Below are 24,496 nucleotides of genomic sequence, written 5' to 3'. Positions count from 1 at the left end.
TGCTGTTTATTACTATATTTCCTCCACCTACTGCTCTCCATCTCACCTCCCCCCACACACCCCTCCCTCTGATAAACCTCTTTGTAAAGTTTTTGTTTACCTTTTTCATCTTTTTTCTTCTGCTTTTTCTGTTTGGGTCATTTCCTCCATATTTCTTTTTAAGTTTTCCCTTCTGTCCAGTTATTTTTATTTGTCTTTTAAAATTTTGCCTCATTTTATGAATTATGACTCAACTCTCTTTCCACTAGTTTCTTTTCTCTGTCTTCCATTCTAAAAGTGACTGGTGCAAGTCACTTTTAATGTACATAGAATACATAAATCTCTTTGTACTACATAGAGTACATAAATCTCATTCCATGTATCTTTCTTTACTGATCCTTATTGCTCTCCTTATATAACATTTTCTTTATCAAATCACTCATCTCACACTGCAATTTTCTTTATTTCTTTTCCTCAAGTGTCATCTTTTTACCTCATATTTCCAATGCAAGTTTCTGTCGAGGAATCCCATCTTCCCTCCCTGTTGCAGTTTCTTCTCACAGTTCCTGCTTTCTGTTGTATTTGATGGAAAACGCAGGGCATAAAAACAACCTCCTATAACCTCTCCCCAATCAGTCTTGTGCCTCTTCTCCGGGAGTACCCAAGTTGGTTAAAGACCCCAAGATGCTCAATTACTCTCATATATTCAATGTCAATCCCTCCTTTTCCTGCCACTCTTACTATTGAGAATTAATTTGGTTTCTGAGAGACCTTCTTCCACCATTCCCCAAGATCAGTAGAGGTAGGGTTCAAAATAAGATTACTGTTCAGAAAATAGTCTTGCTTTACTCACTCTGCTTTCTTGAAGGATTGACATTTAGACATGTCCTATTTTGTAATCTCCAGAAAGCTGGCAAATCACATGGAAGCAGGATAGTCTTCATAACTTCCTCTGTCTCTGCCAGGAACTGGGGACTGATTATGTGAAGCCACTGAAGCAGTCAACATGGGAACAGTAGAGGGAGACCTCTCATCTCAGAAGTCTGCTTTTGTCATTATTTTGGATGACACAATATGGTGTTGTCTACAGCTTCAGTACTGGTTTCTCTTTGGGCTCCATTTGTATGTAAGAGGCATGCACAGTCGTATCTAGAAAATGTCTAAATATTTGTATTACTCTTTTAGCATAGGGAGGATTTTGCTCTTTTTATGCTTCTTAGTCTTTACATGGACTATATATAGGACTGAGTAATTCTAATGAGAGAAAATTAAATCCAGTTAACATTGCCCCTTACTAAATAACTGAATAACTGAAAAGGGTCACGGTTGCCTTCATAATTCTCCTGTTCCCACCATAACACTGCAGTAGCTCTGGGATGTGAGTGTCATGCTGTCTGCATACTAGGCTTTTAGATCCACAGAAGATAATTTTTGATGCACAGTATCAAAAACCTTTGACTATGTCAGGCCTGACTGTGTCTGGTTTTGTCTCTCTCAGAAGACTATAACTTACTCTCTTAGCAGTAGCATTTGAACTGTGTTTTGTGTCAATGTGGGATAAAGAAACAAGAGGCCTGCATGTAATTTGGATTTTTCTAAGTATCTTGTTTCAATCTAATGTACTGTTGTGTAATTAAGCCAGTAAATCTATATGGCCAGCCCATTTGAGGACTTGGTCTGATATCTTCAGTCAGTGACAAATTCTAGTTTCCATTGCTTGTTCAGAGATGATAACAGTGTGATTTACAGGTATAAGTAACAAATGAGATCAATTAAAAAGACTAAGACTGGCACCTGTCTAAGTGTAGGGTTGCACTAAATGATTCCCACATCTTTTTTTCCTGTATGACCTTGCATTTGCAGCCTCTCCTCTTGACGGTTAACAATGGGAGAGTTGTTTCTTAATGGTCATGAACCAAGAAAGAAGGCCTTATCCTGTGGCTCAGGTATATGATTATTATCTCTGAGTGAAAACAACAGCCGTATTTTTCAGCTCTATGTGTACAAATGATCCTAGTGTTTCATATAGTTCTTGACTACAGCATCTTGAATTGCCCAATTTGTTATAAGTCTGTGCTGTGAGCTACCTTTGCATAGTTGAGCTGAACTCACAGTCAGCTACATCTTTTTCTTTATGTATAATTCTCAGTATTTTGTATTCTTACAGACATTTATAAAATACTTTAAAATTATTATATTCCCAAGAAATTTTCAATCTGATTTATTTTTTAAGAGTGGAAGGGAAAGTATACAACTTTAAAATTAACAGAACCAGTTTGATGATATTTCCATTCCTTCCATCTCTATTATTGTCTAATGAAACTTAATGATCATTTTATGACAGGTCATATTAATACAGAAACTCCTTAAAGACCGTGCTTAACATGAATGATGAAATCTTTATTTTTATTATTCCACTTAAATGCTTAAAGGTACATCTGTGTTTTATTAGAGTATGTATTTCTCTGGACACTGAAATTTTAATCCAGCCAACCAGTAAGTATTTTTTATAATGTGTTAAAATAGACCACCCTGGCAATGTTGCTGCCAAGGAAAAATCATGGGTAGAAGTCAAAAAAAAAAAAAAAAAGCAAAACAAACAAACAAGCAAACAAACAAAAACACCACAATTATTTTATGACAGCTCAAAAAATAGGTACCAGGACATCCCTGACAACTGTTCAAGATGTGAAAGAGATGTGGTCTACTCAGGTTCCTTACTCCCTATTAGTTTTTTAATAACTACATCTATGGTGTTGCACAGTGGCAACAATCCTTTTCCATTATTTGGCCTCGGAGTTCAAAGAAAAGGATCACAGCCTTTCTCCTTTCCTTATGAATATCCAGTGGTTCCAGGGATAGTTCTTTGTACAGTCTTCTTTCCAATTCAGAATTATTCCATTCAGACGATTTCTCCTCTACTTTCCAGATATGTCTTTTTCCACTGGGGCATGGTCAGAAACTTATATTTCTCCTAGCATAGTCTCTCCCACTTCATCTCATTAGAATGGGAATTTCCAAGTGAGGAATCCAATACTAGAACACAGAAAACAGTCCCTACAATATCTGAAAGATAAATTTCAATTTTTGTGTTGTAAAGAACTGTGTTCCTATATCTGCTCCTATCTCCTAATACCTGTGCTCCTAGAGCATTTCAATCTAGGTCACCAGACTGTATTGGTGAGTACTGAAAATTAGTTAAGCTATCACTCTTTAGATGACTATCTGAAAGGAAATGCAATCTCAGTTAATACTGCAGGATTAATATTCCTGTCATATCCCTCCTGAGAGCCATTCTCCAAAAAACAAGGCTTGTCATCCTCTTGGAAGAGGTTGAAGTAAATCCAAGAACTAAGTGATGTGAATTACCTTTATATTCCTAGAGCTATTCCCTGTAAGTAATGGTGATCACATACCTTGGCAAAGCAGCCCAGGGGAAATGGCTGTATTGATGTTCATAGTATACTCGTATAGGGAACAGAGAAGATTTTTAGTAAAAGTCTGTCAGTCTATTCACACTAATGAGATTTCATAATAATTTATTCACTATATTTTGCATGAACATATGTACATCCTTTGCACCACACTTGCAACCCCATGCTTATTTGCACTCTGTAGACTCATATACAAACCCATGTGTGGATGTTTTTTTCCAAGTATTACTATGAAACTGGTCTGATCCACAAAAAAAAGCTTTAAAATACTTGAACAGAAGCAAAGTGGGAAATAGAAAATATCAATTGTATGTAAGATGGCCAAATATTCATGTTTTCTGTCCTCATTCAAAGTGTTCAATGTATTGTCACTGTCCCTGAGAATGCTGAAAATACCCTCTCCCAGAGGATCAAGTTTGGAAAGGACAGCAAAACATTACCCATAGCCATCCAGTCTTCCAAGTTTTCAGAAAGATACCTAACATGGCCCTGAGTTTCTGGTTATACAGACACTTCCTAGAAACCAGGTCTGAAGATTAATAACTCATTTTCCATCATATACTGTGGAAATATTTTATACCACTAAGTCGCAACTGGATTTTAACCAGAAACCTTGATGCAAAAGGCCTCAGACTCCATTAGTAACACTTTCTTGTGTTCTAGCACCTGGGTTTCAAACTTTTTATGAGTGTCACTTTTAAAATGTTTTTTCTGCTATGTTCTATAGATTTCCAACATTTATATGCTCTCTTTTTATTTAATGAACTGAATTAGCAGATATTCCTTGTTTTAAAGAATTGTAGAGGTTTTAATCAAAGTATTCAATTAAACTTTTCCAAAATGAATTGAATTTCTGTGTTTGGCTATGCTCAATGATTACTCATATCTGGCCTCTTACAGCATTGCTGTAAGTTACTTTATAAGGTATTCTTTAGCTATCATTCAGTGAATGTTATTATTATCACTTATTGAATTATTTAAACTATCTTCAGGCAGACTTAGATTACTCTATTTATATTTTAAATAGAAGCTATTTATTGCACTTTGCTCTTTCTGTAGCTTACATGCTTTTCCATGTTAGATCAGCATCCTTCCAAGAGATGTTTATTCTCCTCACCCCATTACAGCAGATCTTCTAAAACAAATCTCCAGTCATAGAGGAGATTTCTTGGCAGTACATGCTATATAAATGCATGAACCTTTTAAGCAGGTTGAGAAGTGTAATAAACTGAGTTATGACGATTTTCAAAGGGGGGCTGGTAATATAAAATGTGATGGGTGTAGGGGGAGAAGTGATGGCTGCTCTTAACACTAATGTTGGCTATTTGGGTGGAGACTTTTTGGAAAGGCTGATTTATTGTGGTAGAATGGCCTCAGAAGAGAGAAGGTTGGTCTCTCCCCGGATTAGCACTGCATGGTGGTCCTGTATCCCAGCCCCTAGGCTGGAGAGTGTCTGCACCACAGGGTGGAGATTGCACCCCAATCCATCCTACACCTTCATCCGGCCCAGAGGCAGAGCAAATACATAAAACAGGGGGGCGGCCTTGTCCCAGGGAGACCACTGCCTAAGTGAAGCAAAATTGCTATGCCTTGAAACATGAAAACACAGCCCTTTCTGAAAGGAAACCTCAAGGGCTCATTTTCTTGTTTTCCACAGGGCTCAAAATTAAGGTTTCACACAAGTTAGTACTGATTATGAAGGGATGGAAAACACCACTGTGGCAAGAGAGGACTGAACTTCGGCCACTTACTGTGTGAGCTGAAGAAATAGGGGCTGGCCCACCACTTCCCTTTGTGGCTCTGTTTGAATTCAGTTGATTAATGTTGTATGTGCATGTCTACTGAGGCACTGCATTTAAAAGGATTGTTTACCATAGCCTCGTAATCAACCTGCCTTAGCAGCACCCTATTACCCATGATAACAGGGCTGCTGCAATTTGGGTCTGAAAGAAAACGGCCTCAGATGGGCTCTCGGATGCTTTAGTGCTAGTATGCTGCCCTGTTATCTCCATTTGTAATTTGTTTTCAAGAACAGTGATTTACATTTCAGTTGGATTACACCTTTTAATGTATCACAAACGTAAAGTGGCTGCAGTGAAAACTCACATCTCCACTAGATTTCAAACGATGCATTTGAGGCTTCAGTGGAGAGGATTACAATTACAATTAAAATCAAAAGCTTGCTCATTCTTTTAATGATGCACACTAACCCTTTGTATACTAAGAAGTCTATCATAGTGCTATACAATCATGATTTTTTTTTTAGGGATATGAAATAGCTGTATGCGTTCTGCCTTATCATCTACCACAGGCAAATGCCGTTCTTCTGAAAAGGAGCACATCCTCCACAGTCCCACAGTCAGTCCAGAGGATGATTTACCTTGATAAAGAATGTAGAACACATTAAAAAAAAAAAAAAGAATGAGGATAAAAAATATATATTTTTTATCTGCTGAACATATTTTACGAACAGACTTGACTTTCTGAAGGTAGTTGTTGCCAAGGTATGTAGTTATGAAGGCTTCTGTTGAAAGCATAATGGTACCAGTGGATGAAGTACAAAATAACAGTGTGGTATTTTTTCTTTCAGTGAGCATTGCATGAGTAAAAGCAAGTTTATTGGTTTTGTTCTGCTTTTTTTTGTTGTTGTTTTGTATTGCTTTTTTTTCTTCATCCTGTAGTTTTCTCACAGCAGTTAATTTTCACAAATCTACATTTATTTATTTATTTTTCAATTCAGAATAATTTTCATCTAAGGCTTCATCTGGCACTTTAGAAGGGTTTGCCAAACAACAGGTATTTATGTTCTTACTTGGGTCTTACCATGTTATTCTTGATCTAGAAAATGACTGAAAAATCTTATAGGGCAGACACGGTGAAAATGAAACCCACTTAGATCATGCATGGCAGAAATATCCATTGGATAGACTTCGCTGTAGTGTTCAAAACTTCTGCTTATAGCCAAAACATGGTCTAGACTCAGGCAGCCTAATAGTGTATCCGTGCCCTAAACCTGTCCATTCCTCCTTGCCAGTTTGGATTCCAAGTGCATCTCCATGTCTTCTTGAGAGGTTAAGATCTATCCCAGGGCAGAAGATACTCAGACTCCACAAAAAAATGAGATGAGGACTTCTATAGCAGATGCTTCTTACTCATGACAGAGGAGTTAGCAACTGCCAAATATATTGTAGCACAATGAGGGCCCAAAGTTCTGACTCTCTTGAGGCATGGAGGAAGAGGAAAATAGAAGACAAGTTTGAGGCTTTCAATAAGATTTCAGTAGGGTAAAAGTTTTTTTTATTTGTTTGTTTTGGTATTTTGAAGATAACTGCAAGCTCTGTAAAACACCATTTAGTAGCCTAAGTAAGAATGCCTTTCCAAGGTTCTGATACATGAATTTCTTGTTCTCTGTGATTCCCCTGTGAGTAGAATGGAATGCACACCATTTCTTGTGTGGAGTTTTAAATGAAAGATGATAAGAATCTCTCAATTACTCCCAAGCCAAATAGGGAAAAAAAAAAAAAAAGTTTAAAAGATTCAGGCTATTCCATCAAAAATTTCTTAGTTTATGGAAAATATCTTTTACCAAAGCCAGATAGTTAAGTTCATAGAAAATAGTTAAGATTGACTCAAATGTCTTAGTCAAGTCAAAATAGTTTTAATTTTAATATTTTGTAAGATAAATTCAAACACCTTTCTAAAATGAAATATTTCTTATATCTTAAAAAATCAAAACTTCTAGCATAACATTCCCAGTAGAATAAGTGGGATTCCCCTCACTGAACTGGAAACTTTTGAAGACTAGTGTCTAATGAAAGTAAGTCTTTGAGGCTTCCTCTATGTTCTGTGAGAAGAGCAAGGGAAAATCTTGCTGGCCTAAGAATTTCTCATACTAAAGGTGATCAGTGAAGAAGAGATTCCTGCCTGAAGGTTAACCCAAAATGGAATTTTCAAACATAACTCACACACAGCTGTCACACACACTTTTGACAAAGCATATTATCTTGGTTTGATCTTACAGTCATAAACTAGAGAGTGCTCTTCAAGTGCCGTATACTCTCAGTCTTCTCTGGGAGATGTTTTTCTGGTTGTATTGCAATGAGACATCAGAAACAATCATTAAAATGCACCACAGAAGACCTGGCTCAGCCTGACCATGTGGCAGCTATTCAGATTGTTAGGCAACAAAACTGTAGTTTCAAAAGTAACCAAAAGTAGTTGCAAAAGCATAACTAAAAAAAAAAAAGTACTTTTTTTTGTCAGTTTTCATATATTTTAACTTTGATGAGAAATCAGTTGTTTGTGGGTTGTTTTTTTTGTTTTGTTTATTTGATGTATTTTTTCATGGAGAACAGCTGGCTTTCATGATTCCCTCCTATCTTTCTGAAAAAAAAAAAAAAGTATCCTTTCATAAGTATTCTCAACATGAATTTGATTATCTATGATGTTTTATATTTGATGAACTAGCCTTTCTCAAAAACAGCTTGATGAAATAAATTATGAGGAAGCAAGCCCAGATAATCTAAGGACTTCGATTTTCCTGAATGTTATCTTCACATATGCCAATCCTGTATGTCTTGCGTTGTCTTATTCAAGTTGAAATTGAGGTTATAAAGAAGGAGCAACTGTGAATTCCACTGCAGGGTTTTTCTTCCCAACACACATTCTTCTTCTTTTGGGACAACTTTAGTCCGGCAGTCTTGCCATTTTGGAAGGATCTTTCCCAGATTTACCTGTGAGGCATGATCACCTGCATACAGGTTCTGTACTTCTGCTTCTTCAGCACCACCCATATCCTGACAACTTGACTTTACTTGGGCCACAAGGATTTTTCATCAGGGTAGAGGAGCTCTTGAAGGAGCTGAGATGAAGAGAGAAAATAAATTTGTAGCCTTTGTGTGTTCATTTCTAAGTCTGATTCCACTCTTGACCCTGAAACTCAAAAATATAAGAGGTAGTCAGTACAATTTTATGAATAATGAATGTTTTTTCTTACTGATGGTCCTGAAAAAAAAAAAAAAACTTTAAATAATAGGAGAGAAAAAAAAGTGGTTTTGATTATCTGGGAGGTATATTTTCTTTGTTGTTTTGTTTTCTTGGTTGTTTTTGTTTTGTTTTGAAACCAAATAAAGTTTACATTGAACATCACACTTTGAGCTGCAATAATAGTATTTTACTTCATTTTTCAATATGTTTTGGAGATATTTCAGAAAACAATCACTTTCAACTGAAAAAAACACATTATGTATATGATAATAACTTGCTTATTTGGAGGAATTATCATTATTCTTTTAGCAATGATTAACATGAAATGAAGATGTTTGGTACATTCCATTGCACCTGAATCTATTTCAGAAGATTTTTCACACACCGTTTTAATTCACATAACCAGCATTCCTCTGATAGAATATTTCTAAAATCATCATCGGTCTCTTAGAGTTCAAAAGCCACTCTGTTTAGATTGCCCCTTTCAGGTGAAAAATAGCATCCACATTTTTCCAAATGAGAAAGGTCATATTTCTAATGTAACTGAATATAAATCCAATATGATTTTCATGTTACACATTACATCATTAGCTACAGATTTATAGGGAGAGAGCTAATATTTTGAAGATTGTGGCATAGTTCTCTTTCTCAAATGTACCTAATTTTTGAAGTTAAGCAGCACTGAATTTCTTTTTCTTATAAGAATATCTAAAGTACTATTCTTTTATTGGCTCCTTCCTTTAAGCAAAGGCTGCAGAGCTGATGAATATTTCATGGATAGAAAAACACCTACAATACAAGGTTTTACCTACAAAATCTTTGGGGAAAGGGAGAAAATGGCAGGAAGGCGCTGTAAGGACAGTTCTTTTAAGAAGTCTTTGGAAAAGGGTCTCCATTTCATTTTCCACATCAATAACACCTCCTTCACCCCTTAATACTTTCTTCCTTTCATTTCATTCCATAATAGTGTTCAGTCATTTTTGTACTTTTCTTTGTATTAAAGAGTGTCTCCCAAGCTGGCTAAACCATTTTAAAGCTAAAAATTTAAATAGGAAATTCTGAACTAGGAAAAAAAAAAAAAAAGACATCCAAATATAGTGGCTGTAAATTTGTACAAATCCATTATAAAGGAATAAGAATTGGACAAAATAATCAAATGTACATTTTAAATTGATTTCTTCTTTCTTCTACTGTTCAATCCTAAAGGAGTTCTCCCCTGGATTTCAAGAACACATTTACACTCAAAAGTGTCAAGGGTGACAAAAATACTTTCTTTCACTAAAAATCATCCTCTTCCAGATGTTAGATAGACTCACATGACCATGATATGTAGAACACTTTTCTGACTGCTAACTACTAATAGGCAACAACAACCAACAAAAAGAAAGAAAATATAGCTAATAAAACCTTTTCCAAGGAAAAGTAAAAATAAAACTCTCTCCATAAATTGCATTAACAGCTCTTGTTCTTGTATAGACGTTTCTCAGGTAGTATGATGATTAGGAGAAGAATAAAACCAGAGTAACTGAGAGATGTTAAGGGGAAAAAAAAATAAATCTATCGTCTCTTTCAAAATTGTTTTCATCCAGTTTTCCTGGGATAAAACTTTTTTTGTAATTCTGATCTCAGGTTTGGATCGCACTTGGTAGAAAGTAACTGACTCATTTGTCAGAAACTGAGAAGGGAAGTCTGATGTCCAATTTACAAATTTATATTTGTGACTGCAACAACAACAACAAAAACAACAACTAGTATATGGCAACACAACTAAGTTTTTTACTGGATGGAATAAAAGACTAGAAAAAAAAAATCAGTGAGGCTTAAGTTAGTTCTCCTCACCCAACCTAAACCTAAAAATTAGATACTTAAACACCAAAATATTGGATGGCAAGGATGAGCACACTTTTTTCTGGACTTCTTGATGCAACCATTCTAGATTAGATTTTCCAGACTGTCAGATATTTTTGCTGCTTTCTTTACCTTTAATCTTCCTTACGTGTAAACTACATACTGAAACAAATATTTTAGAAATTTAAGTTAAATTTGTGAAAAGTTACAGTAGATTTCCCTCCATTTCTTTGTGTTTTGTTAGTTGTATAAAATATATTCATCTGATCTTTTACCTTGCCAACTATGTCCTCCTTTGGTCCACTGGTTTAGGGTGTTGTTTTTTTTTTCCTTTTATTTTTTCAAAAAAGCCTCCTTCATCCTGAAAACAAGACATGCCTTTTTGTTTTCCCTAACGTGTGACATTTCATTTAACTGAAAAGCTCTGATACTGTGAGAGTCTGTCTGATTGTACAATACAGGTCCCTTGGTAGGATTTCTTGTTGTTATTCAACATGCCACAGTTACTCAGATTATCTGCAAACTTCACCAGAAACTGCTTTATTTCTAACTAGTAGCTTTATCATGCTTTTGGATAAGTAGGAAATACACTGAATAGGTCTGGGTCCATTTGAAGCTCTTTTCAGGATTAAAATACCTGATGATTTATTCTTCATCTCCAATTGTTTTCTTCTGACGTCTCACTTGGTAAGCGTTTAATGAACTTACTTCATATAGTGCACAAAGATATATATTTTGGAGAGGTTTATTTTTAAAATGTAATAATAAAGTTGGTTGAATAAGGTAGAAAACTCATCAGATAGTTGTATCAAATGTGTGTGATGTGACCTTTTTTTTTTGTATATAGACATATAGATGCTTATTATTTAGGCTAGTACATTTTCCTAATTGACTTTCTGTCTATCCTGATCGTGACTTAGCTTGTGATCAGTCAATCTAAATGTCATTTGTAGTGATTTATATCATTCTGATTAATTTTTAGGATACTGGCACAGCAATCCTATACATCCTTCTAAATCTCCACCATTCCAATTGTTTGGTTTTTTTTTCAATACCAGTATTCCAGAAAACATTTTGGCTAGTATTTTAATATCTCTTGACATAATTTATAAAGTTGAATAAATTTGAGTATGTCTTTTTCACCAGAATGAGATTTTGTTTCTGAAAATTCTTTCTAATAGCTTTTTATAACACAGTTTCAAAGATGTGTACTTACAGGAAGGCAGTTTCCATAATATACCCACAGCAGAAATGTTTGAAACTCTTTGGAAATGATTGTCTTGTACTTTCTTACTTTTCATTTTTTTTTTTTCCTTCCTTTTTTTTTTTTTATTAATGGATATTAAGCACAAAAACTTAAATAAGTCATACATTACAGTTAGCCTTTTAAGCTTTTAAAAACCTGGATATGGAAAAGGTTACCCTCTTAGTGCAATCTTTTTTATTCCTGCTTTTCTTTGTAAGTATGTGTCTTACCTTTAAGTGTGGTAAAATATAAGCCATGCCATAAAATATGCAGTATGTCTGAGATAATGTTACTACAGGAAATGTTATTTCCTGACTTTCAAGTGCTTGAAATTGTCACCTTCCCAACACACTTTCTTTATATATTCAATTACACTTTCATTTGTTCATCTTTGTGTCTGTGACCATCCGTATGCTGTCTACAGGACAAACCCAGTAACATTTGGTTGCAGTCAAACAGAAGGGGATGTGTGCTTAACCAAAAAGTCAGAAAGTTGCTTTGATTTCTACAGGTACCACTTAAATATGAGAGTTTATTTACATGTTTTAAAATCTAAAGAGCGTCCTCTCTTAAATTATATAAAGGTTACCTGAACTTCTTTTGTGCTGCCATCTGTCTGCTGAATATCACCCTGAATTATCGTGTAAGAATATTATCTAATTTTCAGTTTTATTTGGTCTTTTGTGAGGCTTCAGTCTTGCACAGCCCATTGTTCCAAGGAGTTAGTTAGATATACATGACTGTACTGAAGGATATTTACAGATGGATAATTAGTGGCCTCTGCTAGACCACTCTCCATCAACTTTGGTAAGTCATGGGCATCGGGAGAGGTGCCTGAGGACTGGAGGAAAGCAAATGTCACTCCGGTCTTCAAAAAGGGCAAGAAGGAGGACCTGGTTAACTACAGAGCAGTCAGCCTCAACTCCAACCCTGGTAAGGTGATGGAACAACTTATCCTTGGCATTGTCTCTAGTCATATCAAGGATAAAAGGGTCATTAGAGGTAGTCAACATGGCTTCACCAAGGCAAAGTCATGCTTGACCAGCCTGATAGCTTTTTATGAGGACATAACCAGGTGGACAGATGATGGAAAAGCAGTGGACTTGGCCTATCTTTATTTCAGTAAAGCCTTTGACACCGGTACTTAGGTGGACTGTGAACTGGCTGAAAGGAAGAAGCCAGTTGTGGGGGTTGTGGTCAATGGGATGGAGTCTAGTTGGAGACCTGTATCTAGTGGAGTCCGTCAAAGGTCATTACTGGGACCAGTATTGTTCAATATATTCATCAGTGACTTGGATGAGGGAATGGAGTGCACTGTCAGCAAGTTTGCTGATGACACTAAACTGGGAGGAGTGGCTGACATGCCAGAAGGCTGTGCTGCCATCCAGTGGGACCTAGACAGGCTGGAGAGTTGGGTGGGGAGAAATTTAATGAAATACAACAAGGGCAAGTGTAGAGTCCTGCATCTGGGCAAGAAAAACTTCAGGTACCAGTATAGGTTGTGGAATGACCTGTTGGAGAGCAGCAAAGGGGAAAGGGACCAGGGGGTCCTGGTGGACAGCTGGATGACCATGAGCCAGCACTGTGCCTTCATGGCCAAGAAGTCCAATGGCATCCTGGGGTGTATCAGAAGGGGTATGGTTAGTAGGTCAAGAATGGTTCTCCTCCTCCTCTACTCTGCCCTAGTGCAACTACATCTAGAATATTGCGTCCATTTCTGGGCCCCTCAGTTCAAGAAGGACAGGGAACTGTTTAAGAGTCCAGCACAGAGCCATGAGGATGATTAAGGGATTGAAGCATCTCCCTTGTGAGGAAAGGCTTGGGGGTTGACTTCTTCTCCCAGATAACTAATGATAGGACTCAAGGAAATATTCACATGTTGCACCTGGGGAGATTTAGATTAGATATCAGGAAAAACTATTTCTATCAAAGAGTGGTCAGGCACTCGAACAGCCTGCCCAGGGAGATTGTGGAGTCACCATCCCTCGCAGTGTTCAAGAAGCACCTGGATGAGGTGCTATGAGATACGATTTAATAGTTTAGTGTGTAGTATCAGAGATAGGAGGACGGTTGGACTAGATGGTCTTGTAGGTCCTTTCCGACCTTGTGTTTTTATGATTCTATGATTCTCAATGACATCTACTGATAGGACAAGGGGCAACGGGTACAAGCTGAAACACAGGAAGTTCCGCTTAAATATGAGATGAAACTTTTTCACAGTGAGAGTGACAGAACACTGGAAAACGTTCCCCGGGGGGGTTGTGGAGTCTTCTTCTCTGGAGACATTCAAAATCCACCTGAACACTTTCCCGTGTAACCTGATGTGTGCTCCTGGTCCAGCAGGGGGGTTGGACTAGATGATCTTTTGAGGTCCCTTCCAATCCCTAACATTCTCTGATTCTGTGAAACCAGAGTGAGTTCAGTGGTGGGCCACCAAGATGGTTGGGGATAGAGTACTTGCACCGTAAGGAGCAACAACAGGAGCTGGACTTGGTCAGCCTGGAGAAGGAACAGCTTCTAGGGGTGCCTAATTACTGTCTTCAACTACAAAAAGAAAAAAGGGATCCAGATTCTTCTTGGAGTTGCATAACTAAAGGAAGATAGGCAAAGGACACATTACAGTGAGTTTCCCACTTCGTACAAGGAAAAAAACTTTCCAAAGGAATGTGGTGAAAAAGAAGCTCCAAGACCTGGAGGTATTGCCATCCTTAAAGATAATCACAGCTCAACTGGACAAGGCCCTATTAAACTGCTCTATCTTTGAAATCAGCCCTTTTTTGTTTAGGGTTCTGGACCAGATGATCTCCAAAGGTCCCTTTGGATCTTTGTTATTTTGTGGTTTCAAGGCTGTTTATAACCCTATGGAGATTTGAATGGTTTTGAAGCTTAGTCTGTTCTGCTAAGAGGAACTCACCTTCAGATAGGGTACATGTAGGCTATAAATTCTATTTCAGGTGAGAATTTAAGTGCAAGGTAGGTAATGACAAAGCTTGATTTTGCATCTTTTGCAAAAACAAGAGGCTTACTCTTTCTGAAACAAGCCTCTTATGCCATTACCCTCAGTCTCTTCCTCCTGTTTATAATCCCCAACTTATCTTTTGCTTTATATTATAATTCAGTTTGGCACATACTTTTCTGTTGGTTCACCTTCTGTAGATGAATCATTTCTTCAGTGTCTCTGGGACTACTTGTGTAAGTAAAAACTTTTGGATGTGATTGAGTTTTTTTCAGGTCTCCTGGCCTAAATCCAAAATGCTTTTACATCAGCTATTACATTTTCATTTGTATCTGTACCTTGCCAAGTAAATGGAACCTTCATCCTGACTGTGATATTTCACTGCATATGCAAAATAAATGATAGGCATTAATACTAATGATCTTTTTGTCTCACACACTTAGACTTTACATCCACTACACAGCTACCTCACTTAATTTTCAAGATGACAACAATGCTGGCACTTGATTTACTTTTAGCAAAATTTGATAATGCTCAATTAGCCTTCCACTTTAACTAATTTTTGGTCTCCAACATTATTGCCCTCTAATTTACCACAAGTGCTTAAGAGAAAGTAGTAAGGAGTAGGCATACCCCATGTAAGAGCTTTTTTTTTTTTCCCTTCTTCACCCTGCACTCCCTGGATAAACAAAAGGAAAAGAATCCGTCAATCTCATTCTCCCTCCATGCACATTTTGAAGGAGTCACAAAATCTCCAGACAACTAAATTAAATGTGCACATACTAAAATATTAACAAATTTGGAAACCATTGTGGGAGGTAGAATCATTTCGGCTGATGAATGTGCCTAGACTGTACTTAATATTTGTCACTTGGTAAGGTTAATCCTTCTAAACTATGTGCTATGTGTTGCTTGCATAGCCAAATGAGAGATGTAAGTACCTACAAAGGTCTCTAAAAGAGCTCTCGACCATCTCATTTATGTGCCTCAGCTGGACATGCAGAGCTTGCCTCCTGAAATCTTTAAAGGCTATTTCCTTCTATACAGAGGAGAAAAGACCAAGATAGAACTCACTGTAAACATTGGCCCACACAGTTTCTGCTTGTCTCTGCAGCTATTAACTTTCCAACCACTGTAAATACCGTCTTCCACAGTAAAGCAGTTATTTAGAAAGCCATCCTCTTGCTCTGTACGCCCTTTCTCTGCATTTTTTATACTACCTTAATGACTACCATTTTTATTCCATTTTTTCCCCTCAAAATACATCACAAAGTACATCTGTTTGAATCTAAACTAAATTCTGTGTGCAGTTTTGTGCTTTTGTTTTTTATAAACAGCCAGTGATGTAAGAAAGAGAATGGCTTAAACATCAAGCTTGAGCTGGTCTTGTAGAAGTTAGAAGCAATATACCTTGATCTGTAAATTTAGGAAATTAAATTTGGCACATCTGATATTTTATTAATATAAAACCATCTTACTGTACTTTGACAATTAAAACAATAGCATGCTTCCTTGAAAAAAAAAAAAAGATTTTACTAATTTTAATTTGCATTTTCATCTATCTTCTTTGCTTTAATGAAATATAAGATATGAGGACTTTTTTTTTTTTTTTTTTACACATTTCAGTAGTTCCTATTCCTGTATACCGTTGGCACACCTCTGAAATTTGTAGTTAATAGAAATATAAGCATTTTTATTTTGAACAGTAACTTTTAAAATATTCATTATTGACCTACCAGCTAATTCTAATTCTTTTTATATAGTTATAAACTGAACGTTTTTTTTCCTTATAATTAGTTTCTCTATTTATTATTAATAATTAAGACCCATGTTTCCTATCACTTTTCTTCTTAATGAAGAAAAATATTTTCATTTCTTATATTATTTTGTATTTCTTTTACCTAATATTTGTTGTATTTTAATAAACACCTCTCATCAAACAAGTAGCCCAGCCAGGTTTTGATACTATCTTCCTGCACATTCTGGTCCACTACAGTACACAGTCTGTGACTGCTCAAGCAACAAAATTGACAACTTCACATCTACAGAGAAAATCCCAGGTATCTATACTACCAGAAAATGCTGCTCAGTATAGTTTAATCAGGTTACAGCCTATAATCTCACAATCTACATCCTGAATAAGAAAAAGAAAGACACCCACTGAATCCAAACGTTTTCTTGTGTATTTAAACAGCCATCTAGATCACCGTCCGGAGACCTCTAGCTATCTGCCTAGGATTAAATCTCCACATTTCTTGAAGAACTGTCATCAAAAGGCAAGAGAAGCCTTGAGCACACTGGATGTTGAATTCCTCTGAGTTCAGGTGGATAAAAAGACCAATTTCTTTAATAATGAGATTAATTTATTATTGGAACAAATTACAAAAGATGTGGTGGATTTTCCTGTACTTTACAGCTTTCATTTAAGCCTGACTGTTTCCAAAAGAGTATGATATAGTTCAAAGAAAAGATATTGAACCTAGAGCAAAATTATGTTAAATTCTGTAGCATACATCATACAAGACTTAAAGTATGTTTTCATATTGTTCCTCCTTATACCTGAAAATCTGAGCACCTCTTAACCATATATTTTTGCCATTCCATTTTAGTCTATGATATTCAAATTGTGGTAACACTTACCCTATTAAATCTAGATGGCAAAGTTGAGGAGAGGAGAAATCCAAGAGATGTCCAACTGCCTCTGTAAAACCAGTGAGAAATGAGCACTTGTCTAGTCAACAACCATTCCAACACTGAGGAAATATATCCCCTTTCAATGAACTTAGCAATATTCACCACAAGTCCAGTAATTTTTAATATCTCTGTGACAACAACCAGAGTGAATTAGTTAATCAGCCTCCTTAACCTGTATCATTGCCAGCTGTTTACAAAACCTGTGTCTTTTAAAACGGTTGACTAAAAAGTATTCTCTTTATAACCTCTTTGCAGTTGAATCACAGCAAACCTAACTGCTGTTGTCTTATCTCACGTTTTTTAAGGGAAAATAATGCAATTCATCACTTTGATGAGTTACACCTGAATGACACTACTGAATTACTCTACCTGAAAAATATGCTTCACAATTAGCATCTTTTTCTACAGTCCCATCAGCATCATTGTGTCTGAAAGCATACTTACAATACATATTTCCCTCAATTTCAGGTTAAGACTCTAGAAACATGAACTTCAACTCTTTTCAACTGTCCTGTCCATGAGTAAGCACTTTCCTTTGGATTTAATACAATGCCAAAGCAGAGATACCAAGTGTTGAGATGTTTGACTCCCTGAAAAATAGATATTAGAAATATAGATCAAACTGATGTTTAACTGTGCTGGAAATAAGCTAAGAATAAAATAGCATAATCATTAGCTTATTAAGGTTACCCAAAACATTGTCAGGGAATGTTCTTGTTCCTAAAGGAAATGTAGTGTTTGCATGTATATCCCTTATCAAAATTGTGTAGTCTCGTGAGAGAGAAGCTTGTCTCTGAATGAGTAATAATGATTCAAAAATAAACTTTTTCCAGTCCTTTAAGCATTTAAGTTAATAATTAACAATATTTCCATGTATTTTTTTTTAAGTCAGTTTAAAAAGAAGCTTCTGATGTGGCTGTGTAAATTTAGTTCTTTTTTTGTTTCCTTTTAAATTTTTCTTCCTTCTGGATTCTGGAGGAAAAGCATTGCCCTTTAATAAGTGCTGCAGAGGTTAATATTCAGTTTGAATGAAACAAAAAACATAGTAACATTTGACACATGCAAGAATGTAGGAGCACATTAAATAAATGCAGAGAACTGACAGTTGAAAGGCAAGAGTTGCATAGTAATGCAGAGTAATGAGAAGTGTGCTACACATTAATAAATATGTGACCTTTTAAACTTGATTATTTAAAAATCATGTTGTTTTAAAAATGAATAAACAAATGTCTTGTTTATCCTTACATAAAACCATGGTTTCACTAGTCGGACTATGTAGAATTACTTCCATATCCATAAAGTGGAATGCTGCTGTACAGGTCATTGTAGCATTTATCACACCAATTTGTTTAATTATTATAGAAAACTGCACATCACCACAATCATTTTTGAAGCGAAAGCCTAAGCTGGAGTAGGAGCTTGCAAGTATTTTCATTTATACGTTATGAAATTTTAAATTCCTAAAAGGTAAATGTAATTAAAATTAAAAAAGAAATACAAGAGAAAATAAAAGCCCGACAAGTAAGATTGCATTTAAGATTTTTACATACTTTACTGAGACACAACTTCTTACTTATAATTGTAAAGATTTGATTGTTTTATTATCCCTACCATTAATAACTATAATGAAACTTAAAGCATATGCTTAAAACTAAATAAATGGATAGATGAATAAATAAATAAATAAACAGTCGCTATTTGAAATTGTTTTAAACAAAATAAAACAAAAAAAAACCCTAAGTGGTCCACAACTTCATCATTTCTCTTATGTTCCATTATTAATTATTTATCAATGCTAAAGCCTTTGAGCCAATTCAATACAAATAATTTATATTATAAAATAAGTGCCAATGGTCAGTTAACCTAATATGATCTGAATGACTCAGCTTATTAAGAGAATTAATCAGCTCTCCAGCAAGAGCTGAATAGTCCCAGGAACTCTGCATGACACAGCTCTCAGCTCAAATCCCTGGGTCTTGCTGTGTCTCACAGAGAATAAACACTGAGCTATCCAGGAGTCTCAAGTCTAAAGCAGTTTTATTGCAAGTCAGCCGCTCTGGACATAACACCTAGGACACCAGCGAGGTGCTCAGTCCCTGCCAGTGCCTTGCACTCCATAGACAGTGAGGGAGCAGCACTGCATGAGCAGGGAGAGTTAGCTGCCAAGTCCATTTGCCCTGACAAGTTACATGGTTTACTTTCCCAGTAAATCTGGTAAATTCTGCTTGTCAAGGAGACTGTTGAAATCCTAGCCCAATCCATCAGTAACATGTAACATAGGTTTCCTTGTCCCCAGACTCTCATTTGACAAAATGAGGGACAAAAATGTCTCCCCCTAGTTGCACATTTCTCTTGTAATAACTACCCTGTAAAACCTCAAAGTTGTTGGGTTTTGTAAAGGATATAATTTATACAACCACAATGGCAAATACAACAGGCAGAAGTGCAGTATATCATTAAGCTTTCCAAGGTCTTAAATAGCTATTACAACCAACCTAAACAAACTGGTCTCTTTTATCCCACATATGTATAAGTTTTTTTTTTTTTTTTTTTTTGAATGGGAGAGAGAAAAACTGGCCTCACTTTCATCATACCCATCATTTGGCAAGATGAGAATTTTATTTATTTATTTTTTTTTTCCTGCAGACCAGCAAGCAGATAGCTCAACTTACAGTAAAACCATGACTGAAGAATAAGAGTCACAGGAAACATCATGCTGTGATAAAGCAAAAGGCATATGGGATATGTAACAGTCAGGGATAAATTGTCCATGTGAAAATCATGTTGAAAATCTCTTTCCCTCCCTATTTATTATTATTTTTATTGCTACAACCACTATTTGTATTCCAGTAGCTCCTTCTGGCTCCAGCTAAAATTGAATCTTTATTGTAATAGACAGTCTACAGACCCATCTACTATCTTGAAACTCTTTCAACTTTCTAGACAAGACAAACAAAACTTGTCATAATGGATGTGTTATTATTCCTGGTCCATAAATGGGTATCCAAGGGTCTGAAATATTAAGTGAGTTGCTGAAGCGCACAAAAGTCTGTGGTACAGACAGCAAGTCACTAATGTTGTCTCAAGTTGCAGTTTGTGGTCTGAAATCCAGGATTTTATTTATTTATTTATTTATTTATTTTGGTACTTTTACCATCCTTTCTCAAGACAAATACTTGCTTATCGGATAACTAACTAGCATTCAGGGAAATGATATGGTATAAAGTCTGAATGTGATATCAGAAATACCCATTTTGTTAAAAAAAAATCCAATTAAAAAAGCATCAGGGTTTAGAATCCAGATATGTTCACAGTAGCTTAGCAAGGTTCACAAATTCTTCAGATTAATGGAGGACTACAAAAGAAAATATGAAAAAATTGCAAGAGCTTTAAGTAGATGCTTTACAATATTGAGAGCATTTTGTAGAATATTACTGCACTGTTTTTTTCTCTGTTGGTAATGACAAGCATTAAACCTCTTAATTTCACTGCTAATGAAACTAGCAAAACTTACATAAAACATATGTATTGCACAAGGAGAAACTTGTTTGAGCTATCATCAGAAAGGACACTTTTCCTGACTAAAATAATCTCCCAGCTAATATGTAATCATAAATCATAGCATTTTACTATTTCTTGGCCTTTGCAAGAGGTCATCTTCAAATAACTATGGCACTTCATCATATAGTGGATTCTTTGGTTTTCTTTTGAACAAATAGGCATATGTTAACATTTATCTTTATATCTTGAGTTTATTTTCTGCATTTAAGTTCATTCTCTTCAGAATGTATTCAGATGATACATTATGCATCATTCTTACACTGATCCATTCACAGGCTATTGTATTAAGAAAACATTGTGTGCTCTGAATATGTTAATTGGTTGGTTGCTTAATCTAAGTGGAAGACTGTTGAAGACAATACATATTTTCTTTCAACCAGTGGTATTATACACTGAAGTATTTCATTCATTTGTGTATGCCTTTCTCTTTCTCTTTTTTCCATTTCAGGATGCTATTGTATTTTGCTTTTATTTACATGGACTTCTGTAAGAATGTTGCTATTAACTTATTAGACTGGCAATAAGTTGGACTGCTTGTTAAATGCTGCGGGTTTTCTTTTCACTTAATTCACTGCATTCAATCTAGAATTCCATTTTTAATAAGATTATCAAGGAAATAATGAAAACTGGTAGGACTGTTCTGCTAGCAAGTTTCCTTGGTGATTAACGAACTAAATAATAATGTTTCTCTCTATGGTGAAATTCTTCGTCTAGCTGCAGCAGTGAGAAGCCAGAAGTAAATCCCTTGATGCCAGTTGAGCTATTCTAGATTCACTATGGTAGATTTCATTACTGTGGTATAAATGATCAGAGAATTTGACTTCACATATGTCAATAGTTTAAGGCTTGTTCATGGTTTGTCGGTTTTTCTTTGAACAAATGTTATACTGTATGGCCTTAAGAATCATAGAGTTGAGAGCTTTCCTAACAGGAGCAAGGAAGATTCCCTTTAACCAGAAAACACAAAAGAAAACAAGCCAAAAGAGACTGACTATGAGACAGGCTTGCAACATATGGAGAGAGTTGTGTGATAACAGTTTTAAACCACCATCCTCACCCTGACTGCAGAGTTCCTTTCAGACCAATGCACGTTTTATGTTTTCCAACATAAACAGTCTATATAGGGGCTGGACTGAGCCTTTACTGGGCAGGATATAAAAAATCTAGAAATTATATACTATTTCTCTGTAAGACTCGGTAAAACAGAGTACTTTTTGTCAATGGGTATACAGGGCATATCTAGAACAAGTTCTGGTGCCCTCTGATTCAACACAGTACCTCTTCCCTACAAGCAAGCAATTGGGTTTAAATAATCATGTCACATCTTACTGAAGCTCCATTTTCAGATTATAGAACCATAGAATCATAGAATAGTTTGTATTGGACCTTAAAGATCATCTAGTTCCAAGCCCCCTGCCATAGGAAGGGACACCACACACTAGATCAGGTTGCTGGTCCATCTAACCTGGTCTTGAACACCTCTAGGGATGGGGTATTCACAGCCTCTCTGGGCAACCAGAGGCTCACCACCCTCTGAGTGAAGAATTTCCTCCCATTCTCTAATCTAAATCTCCCCCTTTTTAGTTTAAAACCATTCCCCCTTGTCCTGTTATTATCTGATTGGTCAAAGAGTTGCTCTCCATCTATTTTATAAGTCCCCTTTAAGTACTGAAAGGTCACAATGAGGCTACCCCGGAGCCTTCTCTTCTGTCAGCTGAACAGCCCCAGCTCTCTCAGACTTTTTCAATTAGATAAGCCTGCCTAAGCCCTCCTGCTGTTTCCCCAAGAAAACTTTATGAAGAGTAAGTGTCCATGTTACCTTTGCCTCTTCCCTAATGTTTGCCACACTGGGGAGTAGGTTCGTTTTAGGTAGTTTAATTAGTTTAGTTAAGTAAGTTTAGGTAGTTAAGAAAACAGGCAGTTTCTAGTACACTAGAAGGAAGGGTGAAATCAAGTAAACAGATTAAAGTGCAATACAGAAAATGGTCTTCAAAGAACGAGAAAAGCACCCTACACTACTCTTCAGTATTTTCCATACCGATGACAGGCATCTCAAGGATATTTCCATTTCATTTTCTTTTAAGAGTAGATAGCAGCAAACAAAAGGTATCAGTTCAAAAAACATGACAGTCTCTTTAATATCCTTCACTCTTTCCATTGCAATTCTACTTCAGGTACACATATTTTTATTTTCTTGTCCTAAAGACAATAAGGGTAGAGCCTAGAACTCTTATCTGCTACACAGTTTTGGACAACCAACTTTATAAGGTCAAACAGTAAAAGTCTTTCTTCGAGCTGATGGAATTTTCTTCTACACCTACCTTTTATTGCCATGTGTGGAGATAGAAGATTGACAGCATGCCTTACTTTCTCTTAAACATACACTCTCAGTCAAGGACATGATTAGCACATTTTTGCCAATAAAACAGACTGTAATTTGTTTTTAATAATCAGTCTGTTTTTGCTATATCAGCATGTGATTTAGACACTTGAGGTATTTTAAAGGCTGTATCCAGGAGCTCAGTACTACCTATTGCATTTGGGGCAAATAAAGCTTTTAGAATAATGTTTGGAAAAGCAGCACCCTGTAAATATAAGGTGGTGTTGCACCATATGGAGACTGGCTCTATGACATATGGTTTGAATTAACAAGTTTAAAACTGTTAGGATCAGTTTTTCTTTCACTGAAGGAAAAAAAAAAAGATACGTACAGTTAAATAAGCTTCAGTAGCAGATACAGACTTAGCTTGTGCCAACATGTGTTAATTCAGTTAAAATACTGATGAGGTTATCTTAGCCTTTCTTTATTATTATTATTTTTATTTTAACAAGTATTCTTGCCAGCTGCAAGTGCATTTTATTACTATTAGTACAAGGACTATCACCACTATCTTCATTATGATTGTTGTCCTCATTAAAATAAAAGATTGGCCCTGTTTTTGTATTAGAGCTGTTTGAAACGACAAGGCTGAATGACAGATGAAAACGAAGGATGGAATCAGGTCTTCTGATCTCATCTAATTGAATCTTCATTGGCTGAATTGACCTGAAAGAAAAGTTCAAAGTTCTGGGATCCATATTACACAAACATCGTATCATTTAATCAAAACACTCTTTGAAGTTCCATGCTTGCAGACCACCTGTAGATTTGAAATCTGAAGTCATAGGAAAACTTCTCCAATTGTCCACAGCTATGATATGCCAGTAAGAAAAATAAAAACAGAAAAGGGAGGTGTCAATGAATATTTATTTTGTATCAGGATTTCTCATAAACACCTATTTTACCCATGTCTATACTAAGACTTCTGGAGCAGTAAGCAAAGCAGTTGGCATAAGCAGATGCATAATATTTTTTCATGTGCTTTCTGTCTTGCTCCACAGATTTAATTGTTGCATTTAAAGACGTTTCAAAGACAAAATAGCCATGAGGTTATTCTTGGTCCCAAATAAATGTAGCAATACTGTGAGAACTTGCTTTCTCTGAACTCATTTTGCATCTGGAAAAGTTTGACTGTCTACTGAAACAAGAAACAACCATGTCATATATTAAAATAGTGGCCACAGATAAGAAAAGAAAAAGAAAGAATTTAAATTCAGGGCCAGTCATACTCAGGCATGCAGGTTATTGACAAAACAGCTACGACTTCTTTACTAAATCATGAAAGCCAATGAGTGCTATGTCATTAGCTTCAAAAAGGTAGCATTTCAAACACATTTATGTCCAGTGAGCCAGACTGGAGAAATATTAAACTGTATTTTCCTAGGAGTTTTGATCTGGAAAAAAAATATTGT

At 35.9% G+C, this 24,496-nt stretch overlaps 1 long non-coding RNA gene across 1 annotated transcript; it reads right to left on the bottom strand.

Annotated features, from left to right (window-relative positions):
- Positions 1–5,166: 5,166 nt before the first annotated feature.
- Positions 5,167–17,230, bottom strand: LOC310886029. Its single transcript, XR_014575083.1, has 2 exons — positions 17,090–17,230; positions 5,167–8,345 (listed from the first exon to the last, which is right to left on the bottom strand). It is a non-coding gene; the product is annotated as an uncharacterized lncRNA (long non-coding RNA).
- Positions 17,231–24,496: the final 7,266 nt, after the last annotated feature.

The sequence above is a fragment of the Anser anser genome, assembly GCF_964211835.1.
Source record: "Anser anser genome assembly, chromosome: 1".
Classification (NCBI taxonomy): domain Eukaryota; kingdom Metazoa; phylum Chordata; class Aves; order Anseriformes; family Anatidae; genus Anser; species Anser anser.
Note: the sequence above shows the minus strand (reverse complement) of the source record. Positions and strands in the feature narration are given on the sequence as shown.